Here is a 15671-nt window from a genome sequence, read left to right on the forward strand (position 1 = left end):
TGACACACACACACACTTCCACACACACACACATACGCGCGCACACTCGCAAGCATAGCCTTGAGCGTGCGAGGGGTCGCGACTGCCAGAACAGTGTTTCTCTTGTTTTTCGACGAAAGTCCTTGGGCTTCTCCTTCCCTGCCTCTCAACTTTATTTCCCCTTCCCTTCACGCTGCGCCGTTCTCGCTATTGGGCTGCAGAAATAAGCATCATTTCCTATACATTAAACCACTGCTACTACTGCAGCTTTTGTGAGACAACGGTAGTATGTTTTGTGTTTGCAGGCAAACTGTCTGTAATACAAAGTCTATGCGTGTATGAAAAATAAAAGATAAACTAAAAATTATATGACAAAGTGAATAAGCATCAACGTAACTGAAGGGCGAGAAGACTCGCTAATATGCGGAAAGATACATATTTTCTTAAACATCCTATATGATGAGCAAAACGAGAACAAGGTGAAAGCAGGAGCCAGTGCTTAGACAAGTGGACTTGTCTTCTTCAAGGCGACATATATGCTTTCCTCGCCCTCGCAATCCCTCGCAATGAATCCCCAAGCGCACGCTCCTGAAGTTTACCTGTCGCTCCTTAGGTTAGTTCTCACGCTCAACTATTTCGAATTCTATTCTGTTCACTACCTGCAAACTTTCGGCACTAGCATGGAAACACCATTCGATCTCACGTATGCGAACATTTTCATGGCACAGCTTGAAGCAGACCTGTTGAAATACCACCTTATAAAACCCCACACCTATCTTCGTTGCATTGGCGATATATTTATAATATGGGAGCATGGCACAGGCGCGTTAAGCGACTTAATTAGCAATTTCAATCGCATTCACCCGAGTATTAATTAAATTTACTAGTCACCACTCTCCTAGTCAGTTCAACTTCCTCTACACGACGGTCTGCATAGAAAATGGAAAACTGAGAACGACACTTTACCGGGAGCCTACGGATAGCCAGCAATATTTATACTACGACAGTCATCACCCGCGACACTGCAAGCAAGAAATTTTTGTCGGACGAGCGAAACGAATAAGAACCTGCAGCGATGACCACGATTATATCCACCACCTAAATGACCTTAAAACAACGCTAGCAGAAAGAAACTATCCACAAGTTGCTCTCGACAGAGCTTAATTATGATGTCGCGTCAAGATTGGAGAGACAGTCGGAATCAGCAAAGGAACAGCCAACACCAGAATCTGACAGACCGCTAGCCTTTGTAACAAAATATTCTAATGCACTCCTAAACATAGACAACATCCTACGAAAATACCACCCAATATTACCAAATAAAGTGCGTCTGAGAAAAGCGTTCCCGAAAGTACCAAGGGTTACCTATCGCCGCAACAGGAAGACATGTTAGTGCACGCAGAAGTCAGCCAACACCATTCCCCCGTAATAAGAGCATGTTGACGCCCCAGGCGCAAAACCTGCAGGCACCTTCGAAGTGACATTAAAATTAAAAGCACCGCAAATAGTTACACGCACGAAGTCAAATCTAGCTTCACATGCACAAGTTCGGGTGGGATTTATATACTTGAATGTTTCTTCTGTAAGAAACAATATATAGGTAAAACGGGGCAATCAATGAACGTCAGATTAAACGGACATCGCGCGGACACAGCTCAAAAGCTTCCCAAAGACGTCGCCGAGCATTTCAACCAACCAGGTCATAACCTTGATGATTTTAAACTCTACATCGTACAGTCGAATTTCCGTTCTGAACGAGAAAGAAAATGCAGAGAATCGTACCTTATCCATAAGTTCAAGACATTGCAAACAATAGGCATAAACGTTTCAAAGGGAGCTTTAGAATCTGTTCGCTATGCTAAATTGCAAGCTACAAATGGTTTCCGTTTTTTTCCTTTTATTTATTTATTCCATTTCAGTATTTCCTTTTCTTTAATTTTTTTTTTCACGAGCACCTGTTTCTACCGTTCCTTCTATTATCTCTTTCAGAGACACGATAGCCCGCGACCACCAGCGAAACAGGTAATAGAGGGCTGCTGTGCACGTCGTTGACACGCCGGCTGACACACGGGCGTTGACACGTGATTGACAGACGGCCGTGTCACCGGCCTTGTGCACAGCACTCCTTTATTCTCAATTCGACACCCTCGCCGCTAACACACCTTCGCTCGTTGGCGCACCCACCCTCTTTACGCCCTCTCCCCTTTAGAAGAAGCCTACCTATATATACTGCGGCGAGGAAAGCATATGTCGCCTTGAAGAAGACAAGTCCACTTGTCGAAACGTTGGCTCCTGTTTTCACCTTGTTCTCGCTTTGCTCATCGTCTTGAATTTCCCCCCCATCTCCCGCCTTCCCGTGTTTTCCCTAAACATCCTATATTATATACCATATGTAGTCCTTAGGAAATGAATAAAACAAACAGGAAAATTATTCATTGGTGCGCCAAACATGTCGGCAATCATGAAACATGTCCCTTGCTAGTCGCACTGTTGACAAACGCCGGGCCGCGCTTGAAACGTCGAAATTAAAGGCTTGTTTTTTCTTTTTGTTGCAATTATGTGGACACTCGATCTAGACACATTTTTGCCGTTGCCACGGTGTTCCGTATAAAGTCCAAGAACTATCGATAACACCGTCGCCGCGCGCCGCATGCAGTAGGGGCGAGTGAAAGCGCGTGAGGGGAGCCGACGATCGGCGGCTCAATCTCGAGCGCGCAAGGGAGGAAGAAAGCGGGGAGGAAACGCGCCGTCTTCCGTCGAACGAAAGGCCCCGGGGAAGGGGAGGTGGCATTGTACTCTGGCAGCAGCTAGGGTGCCTAGAGTTACTGTATGTGCTACCGCAGGTAGCACTTACAGTATATACAGTAACTATAAGGGTGCCTCGATGCGAGCGCCCTCTCGCAAGGCGGCGGAGGGGAGCGCGCGCATCAGGCACCCACCGTTACTAGATTAGTAACGTTGTCAGGCACCCTAGCAGCAGCTGCGCCCTATCTTGAAAGCGATCTGCGTGGAGGGCTGCTCCTTCCTTTGAGCGTGGCTGCGTTCCCTCCGCTCAGTTTGCGTTTAGGTAGTGACTACAGTGACGGGGCCCGGCACTTTAACATCTGTACTACAGTGACGGGGCCCGGTACTTTAACATATGCACTACAGTGACGGGGCCCGGCACTTTAACATATACAGTACAGTGACGGGGCCCGGCGCTTTAACCTCAGCCCTGCAGTGACGGGGCCCGTCTCCTTAACCAGAGCATGTGTTCTAAAGTGCAGAATGGATCTCCGCAATCCGGACACCTGCCCCGCACGGACGCGGCGTTAGGTTGCCCCTGTGATCCACCACGGCCGCCGCGAACCGGTCGGACGAACCGTATTGGGCGACGTCGACGAACGCGACCGATCGTGGATCGTCGGCGACGGATCCGAGAAGTGCGGCCGCTCGGGCCCGGCGTGTGCCTACATTGCGTTGCGGGTGCACGTTGCGCGGGAACGGCGAGACCGTGACGGCCTCCCGCGACCACGCGTCGAGCACGCACCGCCTTTCCCTGACGGGTTAAAGTCCAGCGCCTCCAGGATCCGCCTCCCCGCAGGCGAGGAAGCGAGCCTGACAACCTGGACTAACTTCTGTGACCCAACGTCATCGAAGGTGTTGTGGACCCCCAGCTGCATGAGCTTCTCGGTGCTGCCGCCTATGGGGATGCCAAGCACTTCACGGACTGCGGTATTTTATTCCAGTACTGTCCACAACACCACGTGAATTTCACGATGTCAGCAACTTCCGTGCAGTAATGGAATACATTAATTGCACACATACGGATCGAACGACCGCAATGGGTACTTGTCCACGAATGTACAATCTATTGCGTATGCACTGTAACACCTATGATGATTATAATAAAGAAAGAAAGTTCACTCTAATGGAAGGGGAACGGTAAAAACACATTAAAAAAGGCACGGCACATGTTCCTGCTTGTGTAGCACCAGACAATGAATATTCTACTGAATTAAGAAAAAGAAGCAGCGGGTAATTGCTCGCTTAGAAGACCGATAAACATGCAGTTCGATGAAATTTGAGAAATAATGATATTGAAGCTTCCAAGACTTTAGAAGAAAAGAAAAAGAAAATTAAGACTGAATCATCGCGACGGAACATATCACAAGTCGCTGTAGGCGTCGAAGACCCTAGCTATAACGAAATTATTTTTGAACAGCTCCGATAGTGTCCATGCAACAATGGTTGCTTGCGTACTGTCAAATGTTCATATGCTGCGGCATAAAGCTCACGGCACGGTGCGAAAACGTGCTCGGAGCGAAAGCGATCGACATGCATGCAGACGCGAAGTCGGTCACCGCGAACCCGCACGTGCGATCGCTGCATTGCAGCTTCATTCTGTTATGCTATATTTAGTTACACAGACAGCCATCCCACTATAAGAACATATTTCACACAGTTTTCTCAGCGATTGCTTACGTTTCACGCAAACCGGTTCGGTGGAATCGATTGCGGCGACCGCTCGCAGTGTCCCAGCTTACTGTACGTAGTAGGCAAAGAGATAGCGTTTGTAAACCATTGTGTGCTTTCTGTTTGTCCAACATGATTATTTTAAAGGTAAAATACTGCCATTTCGAGAGTACTTGCAACATTGTTCAGGAGGGCTGCCGCCTAGTATGTTTATTTAGCCTTTATTTAACGCCGACGCATGTGAGGCGCTTCCGACAGATGGCGACTCCGTAAGTCGTCCTCGCCATAGAGTTTCCTACAAGAATTTTGTAACCCGCCGTGGTTGCTCAGTGGCTATGGTGTTAGGCTGCCGATCACGAGGTCGCGGAATCGAATGCCGGCCACGGCGGCCGCATTTCGATGGGGGCGAAATGCGAAAGCACCCGTGTACTTAGATTTAGGTGCACGTTAAAGAACCCCAGGTGGTCAAAATTTCCGGAGTCCCCCACTACGGCGTGCCTCATAATCAGAAAGTGGTTTTGACGCGTAAAACCCCATATATTAAAAAGAATTTTGTAGGAAACTCTATGGTCTTCGCCCCCAATACCGACATCTTTATAGTGACGGCCCCGTCGGTGTAGTGTTGCTGTTAAAGCGACGGGCCCCGTCACCGTAGTGTGGATGTTAAAGTACCGGGCCCCGTCACTGTAGTGCAGATGTTAATGTGCCGGGCCCCGTCGCTGTAGTCACTACCTTGCGTTTAAGCGATACACAGCACGGAGGTAACCTCGCTCGCTGCTGCTGCCGCGCTACACCAAAACACCGCGTGCCTTTTATGTGAAGTCTTCTCAGACTGAAATAGCAAAAGTGCGTAGCAATAAGAGAAACCTGAAAACGATATAGTAGGCACAACCTCGGGATCGGCCCACGCGAGAGGCCGCCTTTCTACCACAAAATTCGCCTTCATGCATAGCGTTCGCCGCCAGCATTTATTTCCCGGTAAAAGTTGAGGCTACATAAGCTGCGGTTGCCGGGAACCGTGATAAGTCAGGGATTTTTGAATGCTACTTAACACACACACACACACGCACGCACGCACGCACGCACGCACGCACGCACACACACACACACACACACACACACACACACACACACACACACACACACACACAGGTATATATTAGAAAGATAACATGTCTCCAGTGGGAGCTGACTGGCGTTATGTTATCTTTTCTTTTACTTTTTATCTTCTTTCATTTCTCTTTTCTTCATTATTTTCTACATATCAATTTCAACCGTGGTTACTTTCCCCGATGCTGGCATCATTGTTTGTTGGCTTTTATATGATCATATATATCTGCCCTACGGCGGCGCTAGCACGGACTTAATGCCGCGAAGAATATATATATATATATATATATATATATATATATATATATATATATATATATATATGTGTGTGTGTGTGTGTGTGTGTGTGTGTGTGTGTGTGTGTGTGTGTGTGTGTGTGTGTGTGTGTGTGTGTGTGTGTGTGTGTGTGTGTGTGTGTGTGGCGGCCGCCTCTTCAACGAGAGGAGGCAGCTAGCTCACACACTGTTTATTTTTTAGGGAGCCTACATTCCTGAAAAAAAAAATTCATGAGCCATTCCACTCTGTGAAGGTGCATGACCAGCGAAGCTGTTTAGCGCAGGACACAGAGGTAACCCAGGATATTTAACAAAGGTACAAACATATCGCGAAATGAAAACACGTGTAAAGCCAAGCTCAAATTTAGCATTAAGGAGTATCGTATTCGTCGGTGAATTTGTTCGTATGATTTTTTTTTGTGCCAAAATTTGTTCGTTGGCTTAGTGAAGTCCACTTCTGGGTTTTATGGCTGCACTAAATAAGCGAGATTATTTGCAACATTGATATACATTTCCGGGTAAGTTAGGTATGCGCTACCAATAAATATATTCGCTAGATTGGCCAGCTATAGCCATTATTCTGCATGAACTTCGGACCAAGGTATGCTGAGAGTATATAGCTAACCCCGACCCTACTTCAATTCAGGATCCTGGATGAACGCCTTAGTCCAACCGTTCAAGACACAGGTTCACAGGATGAAGGAAGTGATCAACAGTGGTGGATGAAGAATGCAGCCCGAGACATTCTTTGTTCGACCACTGTTGAGTGTATGCATGTATTTTGTTTACTTTTTTTGACGTGCGCCAAGTTTAGAATTTGTGTGGTTGTACTCGCACACATGTTGTTTCTTATAATGTTCCTTGATGTCCTACTTCAATATTGTCTTTACATAATTTTGCTCTGCGTCCTTGGATATCTAAACAAATAAATAAATAAACAAACAAACGAACTTGAGACTTATGGTCTTGGTACAATCCCGTGTATCATCGACACGTACCGCGTACACCGCGTAGCGAAGTGCAAGGACGCTTTTTTCGCTTGCGCCATTTCTTTCTTTCTTTGGCGCCCCCCCCCCCCCCCCAAGCTACACTTTCGAATCTTCAAAAGACCCTAACACAAGTAACCCATCTCATTCGGTGTATAACCACCTAAAGAAGAGGACTTAAAGAGCAAGAAACCATCCAAAAAATCCAAGCACTCCTTATAAGCCGAATCACATATGGCACCCTGTATCTACTCCTCAAGAAAGCTGAAAGTGAAAAACTCAACATCATCACCAGAAAAGCAATCAAGAGCGCACTAGGAGTTCCCAGTGCGACCTCAACCACGACACTCCTCAAACTTGGCCTCCATAACACCTGGGAAGAAATGAGTGAAGCGCAGAGAGCCAACCAGCTGGAACGCCTTGAGCTGACTCAAACAGGCAGAGCAGTACTTCACAAACTCGCATACAGCGAAAACTTCATAGCACACTCAGACGCGAAAGCCCGATGGCCGCCACTTCTTCGTGACTCTATCTCAGTCACTCCAATACCTCGCAACATGCATGCAACATACCACAAAGACAGAAGACAAGCAAGAGTTGTTGTTGGTGGTGGTGATAAACTTTATTTCTGCTATTTACAGAAGAGGTGTGAGTTGAGCCCCAAGGGCCCAGCCCTTACAAAGTCTATGGGGGGGTCCCTAGTCCGGGACCCCCGTGGCTTCTGCACCAGCTTTGGCTCGGGCCACCAGGGCACGTTGGTCCTGGAGGGTTAAACAGCCGAGCAGGGCGGCCTCCCAGTCCTCTCGGGTAGGGTGGTGGTTTGGGGGGGAAAGCAGGGTTGGAGGGGCATGCCCACACCATGTGGTATGTGTCCGCAAACACCTCCCCACAGTGCGGGCACTCGCCCGAAAACGCCGGGTTGAAGTGTTTCAGCACCGCCGGGCACAGTACTGTATTCGTGTATAGAGACGGAGAAGCCAGCGCTCCTCCGTCTTTTTGAGGTCTTTGAAAGGGGTGAAGTATCGGCCGTGATTAAGCTGATACAGCTGTGTGATTTCTTTAAAGGTGATTGCCGGTTTGAATTGAGGGATCTCGTCGACGGGGGATAGGGGCGACGCCCGGAAACGAAGCGCGCGGGCTGTAGAGAGAGCTCAGCAAGAAATACTCAAAGAACCCCAACACGAGATATACAGATGCGGCAAATACCCAGGTAGAAGAGCGTACGCAATTACCGTGACCAACAACCAAGGGAATGAGCTAGTCGCTGCCACAATATCAGCCAGAAATCTAGAAACGGCGGAGGAAGCGGCCATCGTCCTCGGCATCGCCACATGCAAAGACACAGCAATCATCTTGAGCGACTCGCAAACGGCATGTAGAAACCTACGGAAAGGCCGAATTTCTGCAGCAGCACTGAATATTCTAAAAGAAATAACAAGACGCCAAGAACTACCCGAAACCTACGTCGCATGGACTTCAGGCCACGAAGAGCTGGAAACGAAGCAGCACATGCTGTCGCCCGCGAGCATATACGAGCCGGGATTTCCTGCCGCACGGTCTCCGGAAAGCGACGAGGTTGGATGACATTCCCATCGACTACGCCGTAATATTGCAACATCACCGACTGGAAAGAAGAGAATATCCTCTATCACATCCAAAATTAAGTAAGGAAGAAGCCACCGCCCTCCGCAGACTACAAACGAATACGTATGTCCATGCATTTATCATGCACCGGATGAACCCCACTAAATTCTCATACCTATGACGATGTTGTGATGTGCCAGACACCCTCCAACACATGGTGTTGGTGTGCCCACACCGCGAGAAAAACAGTCAGGATGATGCCTCAGAACCGCTACAAGCGATCGAAGAAACGTGGGAGGCAATGTTAAAGGCACAGAGCCTAGAAGATCAGCGAAGTCTGGTGGACCGGGCACGGGCTGCGGCATTAGCCAACGGCTTTCTGGACTAAGAGAGCCGCCCACCTAGGGCGAAGAAAGAACACTTTCTCGCTGTTTTATTCCTCCTGCTCCTCCTTGGAACGTTTTCTCATAGCGTTGCCACTCGAGAGTCAGTTGTGTCCACGCCACTTAGAACATGCCGCGCATGCGCAGGTGACACCTACAGGGATGGTAATGGTAAGGAGCGGCAATGCGTATGACGAAGCGTTCCATATAGAGCCGCTTGCGACTTATCGCAAACTATGGGTGTCATGTAAGAAAAATGAACACGTTCTGTAATAAAAAAAAAAGGAAGAAACGTGCTGTCCTTGATCAGCTGTCGCAAGCGTCTATGCACTTCGGCGAGCGGTGTGCCCCATGTCCTCGTGACTTTGGCACATTCTGCCGAAGTTCACGATAGCGGCTGTCGACGCTGTTTTCACTTTCTTTGTCTACTTAGCTGAAAAGGCACGCCCGTATGCGAAAAGACACTGTCTGTAAGTGTTTTCCAGTCCGCTAGCGTGTTAGCCAAAGCAAGGTAGTCAGTACAATATACGGTTTTCATTATTCGAACAATCTGCGTTTTTTCTTCATCACGGGCAATGCGGCCTTCATGCGTATACACAGACAGTCAAACGGAGGGGAAAGAGAGATATTTTTATTTTTTTACTTTATCCATATTTTTTTCTTTGTTCATATTTCATTTCGTTTCGTTTATTTAATTCTGTTAGCCCATTTAGGCCGTTACAGGGTGGTAACTATTTGTTACAGTGCAGAAATACCACGGCCGCTCGATGCAAAAGCATCGAGCTGCCGGGAAAGAACTGTCGTGGTTAATATGGTAGGTCAAGGTAAAGATGTATAGATTTTTCAAATGAACTGACTATCTGTTTGCGTGATGCGTTGTGGCAGCGAGTTCCATTCTTCAATTTTTCGTGGGAGGAATGAGTATTTGAATGTGTCGATCCGAGCTTGGAAAGGGGTAAGTTGTTGATTGTGAGTGTTCCTCAATGTTCGGGCCGAGCGCTGCTTTATATCCAATCCACGCTAAAAAAGTTACCCCGCAATAGATAGCGGAGATAGCAACTCTTCTCCGCTCTAGCAGTTGAGGTAATTGAAGCTCTTATAACATCCCCGAGGCTGAATCAGAATAAATCAGAATAAATCTAGCCGCCCTTCTTTGTAGTATTTCAATTCTTACTATCTGCTTTTTCGTGAAGGGGTCCCACACGATACAGCCATATTCCAAGGTTGGGCTTACAAGTGTTAAACGGGCGGTTAGTTTCACTGCAGTGGTTGCTCGTTTTAGTTTTCGGCATAAAGGCCACAATTTTATCTCGGCTGCACTACACAAGCTATAAATGTGCCTATCCCGATTTAGGTTTTTTACTTGTCGTTACGCCTAGATACTTGAAGTGGCTTACTGTCTTTAGTTTATGTCCTTCAATTTCGTGGTCAAACAGAAGAATATCTTTAATTTTGTTTGTTATTCTTATAAATGACGTTTTGCTATGATTTATTTTCATTTCCCACTTAGTGCACCAATCATGAACGCTACTTAACGCCGTGTTTAACGTAACTTGATCTTCTTTGGATGTTATGTGGGAGTAAATTAGGCAATCCTCTGCGAATTACCGAACCTTAACACCCGCGGAAACTGTCTGTGCAATACCATTGATGTGTAACGGTACCGAGCACGGAGCCCTGGGGAACACCTGATAAGAGGCTAAGAATGCTTGATTTCGCGCTGTTGATTTCTACGTACTGTGTTCTATTTTAAGATATAATTTAATCCAAGGGACAATAGTCCTATTAATACCAATACTCTTTCGTTTCCTTATAAGCAAAATCTGCCACATTATCTATATTTTACGATTTTTCGAAATTTGCCACAAAAATTAAAGGTAACAGTAAGTAATAGAGACTAAATATACTTTTCTGCGTGTACAATCACCAGCGAAATATGTGCTGAAAGATTCGAAGAGATACTCGTTATTACAAGGCACATTAGAAGAATATCGATTTTTTGAACCATCTGCTTAAATAGAAGTTTGGCATTTTTTTTTGTTGCGTTTGAATTTGTGGAGACAATTGAATTTATATTTACAGAGTTGTGTATATGGCATAAAAGTATCAAAACATAGAATTTCTTTTATTTGTCATATACTTTTTACAAGTATACGAACGTCACGCAATTGCGTATAACCCGCATTTTCCACCTTGTTTGAGTTAGGATTTTTTTTTTCATGCTGTAACAAAAGCATGCGCTGAATAGTTGTGCCAATGCGCGAAGCATGGACACCATAGTCGTTTGGCCTTGCAGATCTTACGAGTAGAACGGCGAGAATAGCAGAGCTCTGGAAGGGTCGCAGAAAGAACAGCGCTTCAAGACGGGACACAAAGGAGCAACCACGCACACAAGCGCTGTTCTTTCTGTGATAATGAACCAACTAGCCCGTGAGTCAATCCTCGCAAGCTCTATAGAAGGGCGCATTTGGCGTCAAATAGCAGTACTCGTCGAACAGTAACGTGAACGCGAAATTTTAACGTCTACGAAAAAAAAAAATGCAATTTCGCCCGAAAGCCGTGGCATCGATTACGGTAGCAAATTAGTAGACGAAGTAATGATAGCAGTTTGATCGGCTGTATAGACTCGTAAGAATTCGCTTACTAACTAAATTAACAAGCTCGGTGTCACGCGTGCACTGGCAAACGTAAACACACCTCACTCGATGAGCGTGCACGCACTCGCTGTCAGAGCGCTGGCCGGAGGAAGAGCGGCAGCAGCAGCGAGTGAATTGACCTTCGCGCTGCCTCTCGCTTCAACGCGAACCAAGCGGCGAGGACACAGCGCAAACGAAGCTACGAGCCCTCGGCGCACCTAGACTCGCAAGTCACTTTCAAGATAGCACTCGCGCGGCTGACTCTACTCATAGCACATCGCTTACAAGATAAGGCTCGCGCCACCGCTCTCAACCGCGCCATATACGCAGCCGCCGCCTGAGTAGAACCCCAAGTGTTATCGCTCTTGGACTTTATACGAAACATCACGGCGATGCCACCGCCGACGGAGACGGCGGAAACGCGCCTGGAGTGTCCGTATAAGTAGAATCACAATAAAACGTTTATATCGAACAGCAGCAGCCGCCGCAGCAGCGACGACGAGAGAAAATATGTCACACAAAACTGGTGTGAAAACCCGTTGCATCGGTACCCGAAAAATTGTTGCGATAAAGCGGCGAATTTCTTGGTGTTTGCTAAAAGATGTTTTGTGTTTCTGTCTGTTTTTTTTTCTTTGTCCCGTCGGAGGATATGTAAAACAGGTAGCTACATATAGAAAACTGCGAACGTGCGAAAGAAAAAAGAAAGCCTTTGTGCAGTTGAAGCACCGCCTCGACCGTCTAATGATAAGCAAGGAGGCGATCGTCTCCGCCGCGAGCCCACGAAGGTTGGTACGCAGTCCCAGACGTGCTTACCTTGGCCAGCGCCCCGAAAGAGTAAAGCAGAGGAAGTCGCGCGGCACGCGCTCTCTGGCGGGGAGGAGCGCGCGATTGTCTCTCCGAACACAGGCGGCATTATGATGGAACAAAAGATGCAGTGCGCTTATCGGCGCCGGGGCATCTTTGCGTGGTCGCGCGCGCCGAGTGCGTGCGACGGCCGGGGGACAAAAGAGGGCTTTCTTTTTGCGCTAACGAAGCGGCGGCCGCAAAGTACGCTTGCGGTGCCAATTGATTGCGCGGCGCTACTTGCAGTGTACGCGCAGCCGCAGGCACGAGCGGCTCCCGCGACGTGCGCGCCCGGTGCTCGCGGGAGGTCACTTTTAGCGCCGGGGTTTCCCTAGTAAATTTATATAGGGAACGTTGGCGCCGCAATCGTTGAGCTTCCACGGGTTTGATGCTCAGTACGCGGACTTGTCTGTTATTCGTGCTTGTGGCTTCAGACGTTCTTGTGGCTTTATTTACTACGATTTACCTGCCTTATATTGGGCTAAATTTCGAAGCAGTCGTATTTTTTTCTCAATACGAAAGTCAATAATAAGGCTCTGCGCAGATATGCACAATCGTTGCGAATTGTCACGTTTATAACTCGATATGTTTGTCAAAAAAAAAAAAATGATCAACTTGCATTGTGATTAAGCCGTCCGAAGCCAGAACAAAGTTTAACCAAATCAACGTATACTAACGATCGTCCTCATGCTGGCCGAACAGCCATGCTGGCAACTTTTAAGGGCGCTATAGCGCCAAAGTCGCCTCTACCAATTTTCTTTTTTTTCAGGAAACTCCTTGCTTTGAGCTGTTTACCTGTACCGCATATGCCGCAGACGGAAAAAATAAGTATTCCGAATAAAACCTCGGTGTGGATATATGTACAGCTTGCGCACATCTTGCCGTAATTTGCTCTGTGAGGATGGAACAAAAGGGCAGCCTTTGCGATGGAAACAGCCTGCGAATATATTTGCCGACGCCCGCCGCGGACGAAGTTCGTATGCAGGCTGTTCCAAATTAAATCAAAGCGCGCACGACCTGAAATATGCCGGAGTTTCGCGCTGCGCAAATGGATCAGACCAACGGGTTGCTGTGGCACCTTCATTCAATTCTAGTCGTCCGTATGACTGTTTCACGCAATTTATATGTTTACAGAAATTTACCGACGTCGCAACCTTTTTTTTTTTAATTCAGAAATTATCTGCATTTGAATGAATACTATAAATAACTCCAGCGTCAATCGAAACTGAAGCAAGCGTTGATAAAGGCAAAAATGACGTGTTTCTAGAGCGTGTTTTTATTTTTATAGTCCCTTTAGTTTTCCATTCTCTCTTTCTTTTTGTTTCGTTTCTCGCACAGAGAGAGAGGCCGATTCCGAGGATAATGGCAGCGCGCATTCGTCCTCGCCGATGAAGCAGGCAGGAAAGAATTGACAAAGATAAATGGTTTGAAAGTGCGGCCCACTGAAGTTCTTTTGAACGGCATAACCGCTGATTCAATATGCATACATCTGCTTTTAAAAAAAAAAGTGGGGGAGGGGGGAGGTGGGGCTTGGCTTTCCAGTTAGGATAGTCCGGAATTGCCAGAGGCAAGCTTTTCGGAAACTGTTAATTGGAATGCCCATGTGTTTCGTAGCAAATTCGAAGGTCCCATATCTTGAAAGTGGCTCAGGTTACAGATTTTCTGCTAAGCATGCATGGCTTCACTGCTCATTGGCTTCAATTTCTCAATTACATGTGCCCTAAAGGTAGTAATTAGAAAGGTAATTAGCATAATGTATTTAATTAGTGCCAATATCGTTGCTATTTTTCATGCCACCAATGTCTGTTTAGTCACATAGCCCGTCGGGAAAAATGGCAGGGACCTAGATGCATCAGTCTCTCTCTCTCTCTCCACGAAAAAAAAAAAAAGAGTTTCGAATAAAAAGAACGAGAAGAAGGGCAACCGAGGGCCCCGATCTTTTGTTAGTCCCAACCATAATAACTACAGGAGACAATTAACCCAAGGAAATCACGGGGGAAATTTCTTGTTAAGCGAAATGCAGAAATTATAAGGAAAAGGGAAAGTGGACGAAAAAAACAGCCTGCCGCCTTTGCCGGACCCGCATCTCCTCCATTACTCGCGCAATTCTCTTTGAGTATATATGAACTCGGGCGTCACTGAACTTATGGACCCAAGCAGGCTGCATGCGACTCACTTTTCTATGTGAGTGCATAGGCGAAACACGCTGTTTCAAAGCTATATCAAAAATAACCGAAATTCGTCTCGCTTTTGTCGTTACCACCTCTTTGTCTCTCGTTCCTCCCGCGCGTATAGAAATGCTTTCCGTGTGGTGGATGGCACAGTCTGTGCGCAGCGCCCGGCTGATATGCCGTGTCCCGCTGGGCGGCGACGGGAAGTTCGAATCGATGCCGCGCTCTCTCGTGCGTCCGTGACGGGAATGTTGCGTGCGGCCGGCCGCGCGGTCCGTCCAGAAAGTGCGACTGTTGTTCTCTGCGCCCGGGCTTGCTCGGTTTCTGCTAGGCCTCGACCATTTCGACGTGGTCTCCATTGATATGATCGCACAAATTAACCTCGTTTTTCCCCGAATATATTTTTTTTAAACTTCATTTGAAAAAAAAAAAAAGAATTTTCCGCTGTTGTAATAAACGCGATAAATTTTGAGCGGGGTTTGGATTCGCCTTAATGCACCCAAGCGTTGCAGAGAAACAAGCTTGCCGGAAGGACGCACAGACGTCGAACAGGAAATTTTCGAGGTAAAATTATTAACGTAGCTAGAACGGGAATCCCTGGTTGTCACTGCCACGCCTACAGCGCGTAGTTGTTAATAATAATTTCTACCAGTTTTTCAATAGCCGCGAGAGCTGCGAACCCAACATTAACACCACTCGCAAGAAAAGAAAAACGTGACCGGAACACGACTACTCAAATCCACAGTGAACAGGAGGAAGTGACTGGCACATATTATAACCGGAGAACATCAACCGCCCAAGGTCGCTTTCAATCCGCACAACGACATAATTCTGCGTCGACAGGGGAAGAGAATGAGTGGAGGAAGGGAGTGAAAGGAGAAGAAGAAATGATGGAAGACGTCGAAATGTGAAGAAGTAACATTAAAATACATTAGGCGTTAACAACGGTCTTTATTGCAAGTGGTAAAGAAGTCTATGGCACACTATGTTAATGTTAATACAGTCGGCAAAACCGAAAGAAGGAAAATTAAGTAGTTTCATTGAAACGTAAACGAGTAACAAAAGTAGAAAGGAGTTCAACGTAAATAATTTCGCTCGTTGCAAAGGCGCAAAGAGTCGTCGTCTGTTCATTACAGTAATTCTCTGTCTGAGTTTGGTAGTTTTCCAAGGATAGCGCTGGACCGATGTTATATAATATTTTTTTTTGAAAGAACACGTAATTATCCCGGGAGACATCTTCCACCATGGC

This window comes from Dermacentor albipictus, chromosome 1 (genome assembly GCF_038994185.2).
Source record: "Dermacentor albipictus isolate Rhodes 1998 colony chromosome 1, USDA_Dalb.pri_finalv2, whole genome shotgun sequence".
NCBI classification, from domain to species: Eukaryota; Metazoa; Arthropoda; class Arachnida; order Ixodida; family Ixodidae; genus Dermacentor; species Dermacentor albipictus.